A 13896-nucleotide genomic window follows, 5' to 3' on the forward strand; every position below is an offset into this window, starting at 1 on the left:
AAGAAAAATCTAGAATGGATTTTTCTTTTTGGCCCAGTGCTTGGCAAATGACAATACTGCCTGCCTGTAGGTTATTTTTTCTTTGCTTTATTCTCTCACTCTGTTTCTTCTCGCCCTGTTTCCTTTTCTCTATTTGTCTCTGCTATTTTGAAAGAGTCATTATTCCACTCCCTCCCCCCCCCCTCTCTCTCTCTCTCTCTCTCTCTCTCTCCCCTAGCTTGTTTTTCAGCCAAACTCTTTCTCAGAATTTGACCTCAATCGGCCCAATGACCCCTTGACCTCTTGCGGCCATGAATATGAGAAATTAGGTCCCTCAGGGGAGGGAAGAAATATTGACTTAGCCTCAAATGTCTTGGCTGGGATAGAGAGAGAGGATTGGGAGAACTCCAAATTCTCATAGCTTTGTTCAGTCTGGGTTTTGTAAGCCTGTGCCAAGCTGCATTGTAATGCATTACTAGGGGAGGTGCATATAATATTATGTCTACTGTAAGGCTTAGTGAGTTAAGTGTATTCGTTTCACACAGCAAGACTTGGCTTGTGATCTGGAACATGTGCAATCATAATTCCCTTCACTGTATTCTTATCGCAGACTGGCTGAGAAATTATGGAAATAAGTCACCATACTGCATTGCCGTGAAATTGGACTGTTACTTGGCAAAATACCGTTTGATGATATTTAGATTACTTTTTTATATGATTTTTTTATGACTACACAGTCTATATACATGATTTATTTCTATTGTAGATTACAGGTCATATTGGACTATTAATTGGCTGGAAACCTATGGGCCAAGTCTCCACTATGTCATAATGAAAGAAACAAATTATTCTCTATTCTCTACTTTCTTTCGTCATTATAAGGGTTTTTCTTGTTGAAATCTTTTCCTTTTTAAAAAATCCTCTCTCCCAGATTGTCACGCCTATACCCCAATCATTCTCATCCACTTAGCCCACCCGGCTCTGCACATTTCTTATTACCCATCTCCTTCTACATCTCATGACCCCCGCTTTACCCTTCTCTCTTTTCCTCTCTCCCATCTAGTCGTCCGACCGACCATCTCCCATGCCCTCAATCCATTTCCCCTGTCTTCATCGTTACTTCATTTTCCCTCGTTGCCAACCGTCCAATGCCTGAAAATGTCAGAGGTACACGTCCATTTGCTTGCGATTCAAAACACAATTACGTCAGTGGAAAAGAGAAAAAAGCGAAGAGGCCCCTTTTTCTCGACTAAACCTTTAGAAGAAGATAGTTCGTCATGCTGAGTGGCAATGGCAGTTCATGGTTATATTTGATACGTGTATATGGGCATTTATTCCATTTAGGTGATGCCCTTTCTATTAACGCTGTAGTATAGTATGGTTTTGATTTGTAAAGAATGGCAGCTTCCTGGCTAGATATTGCCCTAGAATTTGTCAATGAGAAATTGGGATTCGTTGTAGAAACGCTGGCTTCCATCTTAATTTGACGGGTTCTGGAAAAATAGTCTCTCTTTGTCCGCTTGTTATATTGCTTTGCTTTGGTTTGAAATCTCGAAACATATTCAAAGCCATAACCTTGAACCATATTTGGGCAAAAAAGCAAATAAACCTCTTCAAATTGTTTGGTATTCTGTATTCAGCAAGGTAAATCCTGCTATAAGAAGTCTATAGCTTCATTACACATCAAAAGTCGAGCCAGATGGAATAAAATCCTTGATTTATGCACCGTTGCATTTATTGTGAATTCTTGAATGATGAATACATGGAATGGAATATGTTTATAATGAAATTTGATCTACATGTACCAGTAAAACCATTTGAATAATTGTATTCTTGATGGAAAAGGTTCAAGCGTGTAAAATAATTATATTTCATTTCCAAGAGCTTATTTCCTCGATTTACTGACTCTGTGTTAAAAAATGAGATTACCTGTAGACACTTGTCAATGTCATGTACTCTATTCTCTTTTTATCGAGTTTGTCTGTTTGAGAGACTTTCAGAGGTAGACCACTCATCTTTTTTGCTGGTAACTGGTACGTGTGGTTTCATGGTTGTATTAATAATTCAGAGAAACTTGAATGTTTACGAAAAAACTGTGTGGGGCTACATCTTTTCCCTGTTAAAGACTGTACTGGAAGACTGATATGGTGAAACCTAGAAACCCACATGAAGCGTTAAGAGGAACCTTCCATCCATACTCTCTCAATGAAAGCCATTTAAAGCTGCTTTGAGATACATAATTTCCATTGAAAAGGCTGTACCAAAAGACTAGTATCTGATACACCTGGACTAACTGGTTGTTGGGGGTGGGGTAGGCATGGCTAAGGTCAGGTTCAGATGACCTGGTCAATTAGGGTGGACAGGGGGAGTGAGGGGAACAGTAACATATGGTCAGGGGATGCGGAGGAGAGTTACTAGGGTATGCCAAGAATTTATTGTATTTCTGGATATGAAACATGGGGAGAAAGCATTTGGATATCATTTCATAGGGGACGATAGCCGGGTGAATTTCTGGATATTACATTTTGCAGGAATGCGTGCCACATTTCTGGAAAGTACATTGGTTGAAATTCCTAGAAATAATGACCTGGATGAAGTATTGAAGTTACATGATGTATGGTTATGATGAAAAGTGATGGTGGGGGCATGTGTCAAGTCAATGTATTTGTTGTTAAGGTGCCTTCCATAGTATAACATTTGTTCTTTGGTGCCAGTTCTATTTCATTTGCTATTGGGTCTACTATCTGAAACTGACCAGTGTAACCTATCTATCTGGGCTAAGATAAAAGCTGTCTATTAGAAGACACACCAAATAAACGTAAAGACTGTTTATGACGATCCCTTTAGATGTTAAGTTCTGAATAAGCCTTTCAGCGCTGATGATATCGATGTGCTTTTAAGCAATTACGCCAACGTAATGCCCCTACCGCTGAGGAAGATTCCGCCTCCAAAACCAAGCCACATAGGGAACAATATGGGCTGGTCGTCCCTCGTATCCCCTGTGTAAAGATAGCTTCCCACATACAGGGTGTAGTCATAGAGACTATGAAAAAAACTTTCAATGATTTTGTTTTTGTTTTTAGCATTTGTATTGTATTGCCAGTGGGTAGTTCAATATTCCCAGCATCATTCATTCAATGGAAACAAGATCAGGTCTCATTTGTACAATGACAAAGTTCTTAATATCAAATGGTTGTAAAAATTTCAGATACATTGTCATCAGGGGTATATTGCCAATTCATGCCAAGTTTTAACTTTATCTGTATATGTTTTCTTGGAGCCATAAGGGCATTAACTTTATGTTAAAGTATATGAGTTAACGTCCTTCTGGTTCCAAGCAGGTGATATCTGTACATGTTTTTTTTGGGGGGTAAATAGTTTTTTTTCTTTTATTTCACATGAAAACAAATAATACATTAACAAAACATAGCATAATTATTTACAAAATTGATATTCGTGAACAACATCTACACAGCATAACTTTGTGTGGATTTTAATCTAAATAATTTCAAAATTACATGTGAACAAAAGGAACTTAATAAAAAGCATATACCGGTAGCTTGTAGAATTGTCATAGGTTATGAATATAACACCATATAGACAGTGTGCCCACATGTACGTCAGTGCCTGTATGTTCTATACATAGGATACTGCAGTCATGAGGAAGCTTTAAATCGGAAGCTTTGCATCATCATCCAAGGATGGCATCCTCTCCATATTATTCTTAGCAACCAAGGAAGCGTTCATAACTCCACAGGAATCGACATGTCCCTTTCACTTCACCGATCCTACCGTCCATAACCACAAAAAACCCTCCCTCCATTGTTTCCCGGCCCTCTCCGCCATCTGCTTTGTTCAGGTGTGTTCTAAAAACATCCCCCAATATTTTCCCACTGACGTCAATGCCAGTTTTCTCCATTCTTACCCCGCGGCTACATTCATGAGGTGGCTAGCGTTACGTGCATGCAACGATGCACTTCATGTCCCTGTCATGGTATTACAATGCCGCTGTTGTGAAACTTGCACCAGAACTTCAGAAATGTATGTTACATATTTATATAAAGATACATTATGCAAGGCTGAAATGTATAAGATGTAGGTTACGTTCTACAGTTATAAAGGGCATTTTGCAATGTTCTATGTATTGGTTGACTTAAAACATGTATAAAGGTACATTACGCAAGGCTGAATGTACAAGATGTAGGTTACATTACATTATGTATGTATAGATGTAAGTTAATCCGTTGTAAAGGTACATCATGCAATGTTCTATGTATAGGTTGTAAAAATTTATGTGACATCCAACATGTTAGTTTCATAGTTATGAAGGTACTTACGCAAGGATGAAATGGGTAGGTTACACATTTATATTATATGAAGGTACATGAAATGCAAGGCTTATGAAATGCAAGGCTTTAGTCATGCGTGCACATGACTTGCATACTTGTAGCATATGGGGACACAGACATTGCAATATTCAACCTTGCGGTGATGACAGTGATGGGGGAGGGGGGGGGGGGGGGTGGAGAGGGGGACAAGGGTAGGACACACTGACGCCTCAACCTTATCCATCAAATAAAATGAGTTTTGTCAATGTAGCCCTCCGTTTTACCTCTCTTGAAAGGGCACTTCTGTCATGGCTCTCTCACATTCCTCTCTCCCCGACCAATAACTGGATAATTACAAAATTTAATAATGCATCCCACTGCTTGTTGCCCAGATGGCTTTCAGCATTCTTCCTCATTCGTCCTCACTTGTCCTCACTCTCTTTCTTTCTCCCTCTCTTTCTTTCTCCCTCTCTTTCTCTCTTTCTTTCTCTCTTTCTATCCCTCCACCCTTCCCCCTCCTCTCCCTATCGCCCTCCCTTATTCTCTCTATCCCTATTACCCATTTTACTCTCCTCCAACAAACATGTTTCTCCTCTAGTTATAAGTTAACCAGTGAACTCCCACCCTCTCCTTTCCTCCTTTACCCCATTTTCTCCTCTATTTAATTTGTTTTCCTTTGCCATATACCCTTCCCTTTCATCTCCATTTTTGTCCTCAACTTAGAGAGTTGTTATTCGTATATGATTTATAATTTTTTTTAGAAACATAAATATTTTTCAGGTTTATTTGTACGATGTTTTATCCTACCCTTAAGCCTGCCTACATGTATGTGCCTTTCTCTCTCAATGACATTGTATAGACCTTACCTGTATTTTTTTGTATTTTATAACTATAATTTTTTAATTAATTTTTAAACATTATTATGATTTATTTTTTATTTAGAGTTGGTTTCGCCTTTGCCCTGCTTCTCCCATGGCATTCTCATTTCTCTGCTTCTTGTCTTTATGATATCGTTGTATCTCGGTTCTTGCTACTGCTCATTTCTACTTTCATCCTTTCAAGTCCCCAGACACCTTCCTTACTCTCTGTATTTCTCTCCTCCCCCTCTCCTCCTCGTCTCCTCTCCTCCTTCCCCCTCTCTTCCTCCCCCTCTCCTCGTCCCCCTCTCCTCGTCCCCCTCTCCTCGTCCCCCTCTCCTCGTCCCCCTCTCCTCGTCCCCCTCTCCTCGTCCCCCTCTCCTCGTCCCCCTCTCTTCGTCCCCCTCTCTTCCTCCCCCTCTCCTCGTCCCCCTCTCCTCGTCCCCTCTCCACCTCCCCCTCCCCCTCCTCCTCCTCTCCTCCTCCCCCTCTTCCTCTCCTCCTCCCCCTCTTTTGATTAAATGTCTGGCTTCATGCCTTCCTGGAATAAGCCAGTGGTATGCTCTAGCCAAGGATTCCAATAATACCATATGGGGTGTAAATTGAAATTGAACCTCCAGAGGTGAATATGAGTGTGAGAGAAGAGGAGGAGTAGGGGGGGATGTTTCAATTATTTATGTTCTACAAGTTCTGCGCCATTGTTTTGCTTTTCCTCCATGAACGGCTAGGGGTGGGGAGGTCGTGAAAAGGTGGTGGATAGTTCGCAAGAGGTCGTTGGCTCATGCTACTTCATTCACTTTCGCTTATTGCATACATGTGCAATGCAGCAGATTCTAGTACACGCCTTAATTTAATGTAGATGCACGTTTTGTGCATAGTTTGTGTGATCCATGAATAATGATGTAGAAGGTTTTAACAAAAAAGAAACTTGGTTTCACCTCATTTGAGTTATGTGGTCATGTTTGTGGTATATCAGAAAATATAACAGAATGTGCAATGCAGCAAATTCGAGTTGGAGCATGTTTCACATACATACATGGACATTAGTTCTAATGAGATGAAAGGTAAAGAAAACTTTGCCTGTGTTATCTCCCTCTATTTACGTGGTGTTCGTGTTGTGTCTGGAAACATATAGCCGGAGTTCGAATTGTCTGGGTAGGTAAAGGAGCACCTTTGGTTAAGAGTCCGAGACAGTTTACAAGATTGCAAATACAAGCAGGTATTGTAATGTCTTGAAGTGATTTATAATGGTAATTGAAGACTGAGTCAATTTTTTTTAAGGATATAGCATACCTAAAGCTTTCTTTTCAGATTAAATTTTGTGTAAATTTTTTGATGGAAAATGCAAGAAAGAAAGAAATCATGCACTGTTCACTTTTGTTTCTTTGAAGATTTCTTTCCCTTCTTTATCTCATTTTTAGTTCATTCATGATTTCCCCATCCACATACAAATTAACAGGGATTTCTGAATGCTACTCCACTTTCTGTAAATTTATTTTATCAGGAACAAAGTCAGAGACGTGTCCTCCAATTTCATATGAATTGAATAAACTGAGATATATGTGAATGCCACTCATGAAATAAAATTGTTTTCCATATAAATGCAATAAACAAACTGGGATATCTGAATGCCGCTAATGTTAGTTCCCACCATCCGAAGGCTCCATCCTCTCCCTCTCCTCCACATTGCGTACGTTTACCCTACCTCTCTTTTCCTTGATTTGTGATAACTCTTGTCGCATGGCGTCGCGGTGGCTAGTGAAGTGTCCGAACAGACCGCATTTGCATGAATTGCGGCTTCTATTTCACTGGTAGGAACTCTTCAGCATTATAATAGCACTGTGTGAGAGGCTACAAGACTGCCTATGAACTCGTTTGAGTGATACAAGTTGGTATACATTTTGGTGGGATTAGAAGAACAGAGTATTATGCCAACACACTCTTTGTTTGTGAGATTAGATTACATTTTCCTGTTGTAGGTTGGATTTATTTTCCATCCAAAAGGAGATATAACTTGATGAGCACAAGAGGGGCATCTTTGTAAAAATTATTGAATGGTGTATTTGTTGTTGCCACTACATATATTCACTTGCAACGTAATATTTGTTTGCATAATGCAACCTGTCCAAGTTGATTAATCACATTAATATTCTTATAACAGAGACATGAAATATGAGGTTCTCCTTCTGTTGTGCTTCACATATTTATTTTTCATCAATGTGCAAGATAAAGGGATTGATTTATGATTTCCTGTGCGGTCACACAGTCAAGCGTAGCAATTGAATCACTATGAATTTTATTGTGCAATTGCTAATGACGTGAATCGTCGTTAGTTTCGAAAGATACTCCCAGCCCATAGATAATTTTCAATCGTGGTTTTTTTTCCATCTGAAACTGAAAGAACTTTAGTATAATTTACCGGTATGTGTTTACAGAGAGACAGAGAGGGTTCGTGTTTGATTACTAACAACCTTCCCCCCCCCCCCCCCCCGCCTCTGAAAATAGATGAAAAAGTAAAGTTTATGTTCATTCAATGAAACAGTAGACCCGTATATATCTCACAATGGCTACAGTCTAATGCTTTAGGTGATTTGTGAATTTAGTGAGAAATTGATAGAATTTACAGAATGTGTAGACTGTGACCCTTTCTTACGTGTTATTATATAATTGTTGTTAACTTGTTATACATGTATATCATAATGAGGAACCAGTCTACAAATACAATACGCATGTTGCACACAATGGCTTGTTATTACAGTGCGAAGTGACCCTGAGTCTGAGCCGTAATTGTGGCGTCACAATAAGCCATGCTTTTTAATGGTCATTATTTCTGCTCCAATAACAGTCTTTCATGTTTAGAGATGAGTCTCCTGAATGATTTGGCATTTTTTCACTTGTTTGCCAAAAAAAAGAAAAAGAAGAGGACAGACTGAAATAAAAAAAATAAAAGAAAGAGCGTTGAAAAGATCGAAGGTCATGAGAGAGTGTACAAAATAGACTACATGTACAGTGTACTCGTATAATAATGATAATAAAAACGGTGCTTATAAAGCGATCACCACCGAAGTCTCCAAGCATAATGTATGAATTTTAAAACCCTGAATGGTGATGATGTGGAAAGCTTCTGTAAGTGGAATTTACGGGGAGGGGGGGGGGGGGTCAGTTTTTTTGTCAGATTAAAGCTTTCCAATGACATCAGTGATGAAAGAAGAAAAAGTGTAGATACATTCAGGTTATTACTGACTATCTGAAAGTAGAATTTACGGAGGGGAGGGAAGGTTTTTTTTTTGTAAGATTAAAGCTTTCCAATGACATCACTGATGAAAGAAGAGAAAGCGAAGATATATTCAGGTTATTAATGTCTCCCTGAATCTGGAAATTATTTGAGTAGTATTAGAAGAGATTATTTAGAAAGAACATTCTTGCATATTTTCAAAACATTGTTGAAGAGCAACAAGGGCACTAACTCTTTGTTTAAAAAGAAAATAAAATAAAAAAGGATTAATGTCCATAGGCCCTCAGCAGATTTAAGGATAGTTGACATGAGGAGCCTTGGAGATACACAATATAATTGATAGTAATGAACAAAATATGGTAAATTAAGTATGAGAAAGAGGGGACCAAATATATGGTAGGTGGGATCTAGTGGGATTGAAAGCGCAAGAAAGGTGAAATTTGAATTAATGCAGAATAATGGGAATTTGAGAGTAGCAATAAGCAAAGAAATGTGATTAAAAGTGGAGAGAATGAAGAGAGAGAAGAGGGATATAAATAGTGGGCCAAAACAACATTTACAATTTTTACAAAGTCGGACACACTTCATAACAAAACAGCATTATTATTGTTATTATTATTGTTATTATAAAAAACAGTATTATTCTCATGGTTACCAATGATCTCACAGTGTAGGATTGTGGGATGAAAATGAGAGTGGGAGGTAAAAAGTACAATTAGTGGGGGTGCGAAAGTTTTTATCGCTCGGAGGTCAAGCTGAGGTCAGAGTTCCTTTCTCCTCCCATGGCTCGGAATAAACATGCCCATATATGGAAAGGGACCTTGTCTGGCCCAGTAGTCTCATGTTCATACCCTGGGAATCAATTATCTTTTTTCTTTAGGTAACCTTTATTTCATAACCCACTCTTTTAGCAATGTGTACTCACTGTTCTGCTCTATTGGGAAGTAGAATCACATTTTGTTTGAATAATTCCACATCAAATGCAATTTTCAGCTTTTTTTTTGCATGAATAGTTTACTTTGTACAAATTAATCTCTGTTGAGCAGCCCACACATATATTAGTAGTACCCTGCTGTTGTGGATCGGAATGATATTTCAACTTAGTAATTCTACATCGCATACAATTTCTCATTAATTTTTTACTTTTTATAATTGGTGTACTAGCCCAAAGTAAGAAATATGTTGAAGACTAAAAAAACCTTCATGTGCAGACAATAAAACGAGTCGTAGTTTGCAGTCGCAGAAATCACTTTGTAGACATACTAAAATACGGTTTGATTTTGATCTCCTGATCGGATACGAACTTGGCTTTGAAGTTGAACGTCGCAGTGCTGCTTTAAATACCTGCACACTCTCCGCAACCTCAGTCCCTGACAGTTTTACGGTCCGCTGGGGGTCCGTTTCCAATGAGAAACTGATTATTCCTTCCCCCTTTCCTACATCCTCTTTCCATTAGGCAGTAGACAAGAGACTGTGATTACTAACTGGCAAACTCATGACAAAGTGACTCACTCACATATGCTATAAAGAGCCCCAACCGTGACCCCTTTTAATACCTCCCTAAATTAAAGGTTGTTTTGATTTCTGGAAAGTTTGAAAAATGAATTACCACATATTTACCGGTAAACAAAATTTACAGTGAATGATGAAGTCACTGTATTGCAAGGTGACGATGAATTACATCCAGATAATGAATGTGCTATAAAATGTAACTGAGAATGAGTACAAAAGCTATGGGGGAAAAATGGTGCTGCCACTACTGAAAAATATTCTGTGTAGTCCCATATGTGCTTATTTGTGTTTGGTGATTTTCTTAGAGTAGGTATGGTAATTTTTTTTGTTGTTGTATTAAATCAATTGGATGGCCCAGAAGACCAATTTAATGCATGACAAATCAACAAACTGCTTGGACGGGTTCGAGGCGATTGGTGAGATACATTTGTGTTGCCAAAGTCCAGAAAACCTTTAATTAAACACTCTTCTTTGGGGTCTGCATTTGTCTGAGCCATCTAACTTGAGAGTTTCCTACCATTTCTGACAAGGTAGGGGGCATGAACTTCCTTCATGCAGCCATCATTTTATTTCGAGGGAAATTATATAAAAGTCAACATTTGGAAAGAAACAGAAAGTCCAGGCTAAAGATAGTGCTAACCTAGAACAGTATTAAAGACAAGGCAAGATGGTACACTGCTAGATTGGTGATGTCATTGATGTCACTTACGGTCAATTCTATGAGGTTTGGACAAAAAATGATATGTCCATGTAACATAGTACGAGGTCTTCTGTTTTATATGGAAGATGAAATCATCTGGGGAAGATTTCAATGCAATGAATACATGTAATGGTGCCCTGCTAGAGTCATAGTTGGTTACGCTTTTGATGCTTAAAGATAAAGTTGAGTTCTGGTAAAAAAAGAAAATGAATTCTCACAGAATCTAACGAAACTTACACTGAATGTTCAAGATTCCAAATAAATGTCATGTGCCAAATAATTTTGGAAGAAAATATATACTGGCTGAGTAATGAGCATAGAAAGATAAGGAAATCAGGGTAGTACTAGCCCCGACACCATGTGTGTTGTCCCATATACATCTTTCTGTGTAAGTGATTGTTACTTTACCAAGACTCTGCCAAATTTATGATGATTTTGATGACTCCAGAACCTTGCATTACACACCATTACTTACATGCTATATGATCAACTTTTCTGATCCATTCCACACCTTTTCTTTCACAATGCAATCGCATTACCAGAACTCAAGTTTATCTTTAACCAAATTTGAGCAAATATTTTTATTTTGTTATGGTTGATACTGATGGAAGACGGACATGCAGATGTAGATGTAGTTTCTCACTTCTGGTATGACACAAAAGTTGCCCTAACCCCACGGAATGACCCTCATATTGGTACTAGGGCACATTAAATATATTTAAGATTAACTAGTATGAATGAAATTAGAATAGATTATTCAAATCAGCTTTAATTAAATAGGAAAGGTACATGCATTAGGCCCATGTACATGTACTTTTTTACCCTTTCATGCCAGCACTTCATGAAAGAATTATTATTTGCTGGTCTAACATAAAAAAAAGATTGTTGGTCCAAAAGGATCCTCATATAGAACACGAACATGATTTTGGATACAAATAATTTATTTGCAGCATATTAAATGTAATTGGAAGAGATTTTACTCACATATGTTAATATTATTCACATTTTTTTCCAGCTAGCCCAGTTGGTAAAAGTAAAACGTTTGTCAAACATGCTTAACCAAAGTAAAATTTGACCTAGGCAATTTCCTATTGAATAATTAACTGTATCATTTGCTTCATAGAGCAGTAGTGTCCTTTTTATTATTTGCAAAGACGAAACTGGCTACTATCACTATTTTCTGTTGTAATAATAAACCTCAATAAATCTCAATCTATTCTGCTTCATATCTTCAACCTTGGCCCCTGCCTGATAAAATTCAGGGGGAAAAAGAATTTAATTGTTTGGGTCTTCCATATATCTCCAGCACAATTGGAACGAACGCTTCAGTAACTTGTTATGGAACAATAAGTGCTAGATTAATTTGTATCCAAGCTATTCCTTCTTTTTCCATATGTCATTGTTTTGTTCTGTTATTTACCCTTTATTTCAGTGATTTACAAACTTTTTATTCTCTTCCCGGAAATTGCTTTTATAATGATCTTCCGTTTTTTAAGAGCCCATACAAAAGATTTTATTTCTGTAACACGTTTGTTAGATCCGCTTTGTAGGAGTAACGTGGGAGGGAGACTTGCTAGTGCATTTATCTTTTTCCCCTTGACGTTCTTAGACTAGGGCTCATTTTTACAAATTAAATGTATCTGTAGATGTTATATATAGGTGCAGCACTGTTCCAATTCACAAAAGAAGAAAAATACGTACTTGTACAATCAACTGCACGCATTGTATTTTATAGACAGACAATGTAAACATGTATTTCATGCATGTTTTGTGATGCGAGGCCCTTTTAATGGTTGCCAATTATCAATTCTGACTAAGTTTTCTACCGGAAAAGATATGAATGTGGTATCTGTGGTTTTTCCCTTCCCCCACAGTCATTATTGACTTAAAGTGAACCGGTAACATTGTTCAAGGTTGATGAAAAAAGGGCGTCATTCTTGTATGAAATGTTCCTTCTACTGTACTTACCCTCATACATGCGAACAATCCTGAAAAAATGCTCAAACCACAAAGATATTTATGGTTTTCTTCGAAGGTGTCACTGTGCAACACCCTCTAACACTTAACAGTAAATTCTCCCCACCAATTTTGGGATTTTCCCAACCATTTTTCCATAAAAATTAGACCCCCCCCCCCAAAAAAAAAGGCTTTTCAAAATTTTTCAGCACCTAAATGTTTGGAATGGTAAATAGAGCCAATTCATTGCTTTTGACAATTAACATTCACCTAAAATTAAATTAAATTATAATAATATAGTTGGGAGAATTAAGGAATCGATCAGATCAGTTTTCCCACTTTTTATCATCAATAATGGTCTGTTTTCACTCAAACTTTCAGATTATCATAAATTGTACATCTAGCATTGAAGTCACTACCTTAGCACCATTTTTATCTTCATCTAAACAATATTACCAAGTCTCTTTAATATTAGTCCTCATCTATACAATCATTTGTATTTATTTATTTACTCATCGAGTATGGAAATATTTATAAAGGTTCTCTTGGTTATTGTTGGGTTATCGCTAGCTAACAATAAACCAGGAAATGAAAGCTGAAGTGAATGGTGAAAATAACCGTTGCCAACCGAAACTCAATTCACTCTGTTGAGTTTCCTGGTTTGCTTGTCACGCCACTGCGCGCCGCCGTAGTGCTTCACCCCAAAAACCAAATAATCAGCATATATGTACATTATAGTGGTTAGCATATGAGCTGTGGAATGATTAATTCAGTTTTGATATTTGTTTTTCTGATTGTTGCTGTTTCCTTATCAGTGTTTAGTAGTAGGTTTTCTATTCAAGAGGCCTGTAGTATTGAGATTTGTTATTGAATTTGTTGAACATCTTTGTAATGTAGGCCTACATGTACTGTACATAGACCAGAGTCAGCATTAACTTTGGTAATTCATTTGACATGAGCATGTATCGATCGCATGTGTTATTCAAGTGGAAGTGTCAATGACTCCAATGCACACATTCTGTAACTGGAAACGAAATAGCCTAATTCAGGCACACCTTGTTCTGTTACGTAGCCTTTGAATTAAATTTGAAGAAAAAAAATTCATAAAAGAAAAAGGGAGATCTGTGAGTCAACATGTGCACCTCCAAGCATGGGCCGTGTTTTGTTGTTATGAGGGGAAATCGCAGCCGGTGCTATTGGCCTCGCGTAACGAGAAAACTGGCCTTGCGTTTCCTCTCCTTATGATTTGATTTACACTTCCACTAACCCGCTTCTAGTCGTTGGTAAACCTGATGTAAACCAAGCTGCAAATCTTTTTTAACCAGACGT

At 37.8% G+C, this 13896-nt stretch overlaps 1 protein-coding gene across 2 annotated transcripts in view; it reads left to right on the forward strand.

Annotated features, from left to right (window-relative positions):
- LOC579027 (msx2-interacting protein) overlaps positions 1 to 13896 on the forward strand; it is an 89033-nt gene that overhangs the window by 38909 nt on the left and 36228 nt on the right. The window lies entirely within an intron of this gene.

Source organism: Strongylocentrotus purpuratus, unplaced genomic scaffold (genome assembly GCF_000002235.5).
Source record: "Strongylocentrotus purpuratus isolate Spur 01 unplaced genomic scaffold, Spur_5.0 spur5_scaffold_16, whole genome shotgun sequence".
Taxonomy (NCBI): domain Eukaryota; kingdom Metazoa; phylum Echinodermata; class Echinoidea; order Camarodonta; family Strongylocentrotidae; genus Strongylocentrotus; species Strongylocentrotus purpuratus.